This window comes from Palaemon carinicauda, chromosome 36 (genome assembly GCF_036898095.1).
Source record: "Palaemon carinicauda isolate YSFRI2023 chromosome 36, ASM3689809v2, whole genome shotgun sequence".
NCBI lineage: Eukaryota > Metazoa > Arthropoda > Malacostraca > Decapoda > Palaemonidae > Palaemon > Palaemon carinicauda.
The window spans coordinates 10,990,983-10,993,482 of NC_090760.1; positions in this window are offsets into that span (position 1 = coordinate 10,990,983).

Consider the following 2,500-nt stretch of genomic DNA (forward strand, 5'->3'; position numbering starts at 1 on the left):
ATTATATATGAAAAATCTATTTTAATGTTGTTTCTTTCCATAAATTATTTTGTTTTGATTGTTCATTACTTCTCTTGCAGTTTATTTATTTCCTTATTTCCTTTCTTTACTTTGTTATTTTACACTGTTGGAGTCATTGGGATTATAGCATCCTGATTTTCCATCTAAGATTATAGCTTAGCTAGTAATAATGATGATAATATTCCATTCACCTTCAACGATCACTTTAGAATACAAATATTCTTGCATTAAGTAATTTAAGTGCTACAAATCATTCATCATGAATTACTGCTTACCATTTTCAGTCCCATTAGCATATAGAATGATAAAGCAATTAATCAAATTGTCTTAAAAGCAAACGAAATGGATACATTTCCCATCCTAGAAAATGCAGAATATAAGAAAAACCTTCGTTCCTATTACATTGAGTTGGCCTGATGCCAGCATTACATTTAATCCTGGAGCAGTATGTGGCAAGCAGAAATATTCTTGACATACAAGAAAAAAATACTTTTTAAGAAGGCAACAATTTCTTCATTCTGTTTTAAACGTTAACATATATGAACAAAAGCAGAAAAAAATCCAAGCTTATCTTGATTTTAGACTAGCCAAGCCAGCAGTATTTTAGCCCCATACAATCATGATACGTTTTACCTTTATTTCCTGTCCGTTTCTGTATTAACCATCACTCACTATCATATTCCTTCAAAAACTATAAAACATATCTGACAGATATTCGAATTCAATAATGAATTTTCTTTCATTTGTCTACTACGCTAAATCATCTAACTATAGTGTATAGTGTATTCATTATCATCCGACTAATTCTATTCTCCTTTACGTTTTGTTCACTATTTCTTTCATTTTATAATCTCTGTTCATGTTGTTCTCTTTTACCTAAGATATTCTGAGCCTAACCTCTTCATGATTCCTAAGAGTATCTGTATTATCTACACAATACGTACTTTTTCAAAGTATACCACTGCAGTGTTTCTCATCTTCCCATACATCCAGTTACCCCCTTTTCAATAGTAGCCTATTCTTATTAAGAAAACTAATTTCCTCATTTTACTTTTCAAAGAGACAAAACCAATACTGGAACAACAGGAAACTTTAATGTTACAGATTCCTTCTTAATTCATTCTCTCATCATAAATTTAGAAGCATAAGTTCTATATTCTTACCAACTCCAATCGTTATTCAGTGTTTGAATCTGTTAGCCAGTGTCAATAATGTTTTTTTTTTCTTTTTTTTTTTTTTGGGGGGGGGGGGTCACTCCAAAATCAAGGGATGATATATTATTTTCAACTTGCTAAACATACTTTTATTGTTTATAGTTGGAGGAATTCAGTGTATATCCAAAAACCGTTTTAAAAAATTCGGTTTTATTTTAAGATAGACAGTTCTATATTTAGGTTTACGATTTATGAAGGATATCAGTTAATGACAGTATGATTATTACCAATATTATTAAAATGCAACAGTAGCTACGTATAAATTATGATCATGGATTAGTTAAATCATTGTTTCTCTCATCACGTACATGTATATATGTATGCAAGTATGTATATTTGTATGCATCAAGATGCGTGCATGAAATTAACTTTTGCATACATGAAAAAATACTTGAACAGTACTTAACATAAGTAATATAACTTCAATATATATATATATATATATATATATATATATATATATATATATATATATATATATATATATATATATATATATATATATATATATATATATATATATATATATATATACATATACATCCTTAGATATACCTTTGCAAGACTGTTACCAGATAAACGTGGAGAGAAAATGACGAAAAGATGTTTATTATCACTATTATCATTTCTATTATTTTAATACTTAATATTCTCTTCATTGAGGGTACACTCAGGCCCACTATTCTATCTAACTTCTCTTCCTCTTGATTCGTTAAAGTTTTTGTTGCTTACATATAAATATTTTATCTTAATATAGTTACTGTCTTTGAAGTACTTCATTTTTCCTTGTTTCTTTTCCTCACTGGGCTATTTTCCCTGTTGGGGCCCCTGGGCTTATACTATTCTGCTTTTGCGACTAGGGTTGTAGCATAGGAAGAAATAATAATAATAATAATAATAATAATAATAATAATAATAATAAAATTCGTTCATAGTGCAACAGAAAGAAAACATTAACTCCTTTGAAAAATATCAATATGAATGACACCAGGAAGGTATTAAATAAGATATGTACCTTATTAAAAATCTTTAGTCATCATTTTTCAAATAATTTTAAGTATCGTTTTTTACTGTAACACAAAACAGCAAAGTTCAAATTGCTTAAAGGTCTAATTGCAAAAAAAAAAAAAGGCTATTGCCATCCAAAACAATTAGATCCCTGATTGCTTTAGAATCGAGTACATAATTGCTGTAGTGCCAAATTCTTCGAAATCGTGAACTGAATTGTTCAGACTTTGAAGAATCACAAAACGTTTGTACCTGTA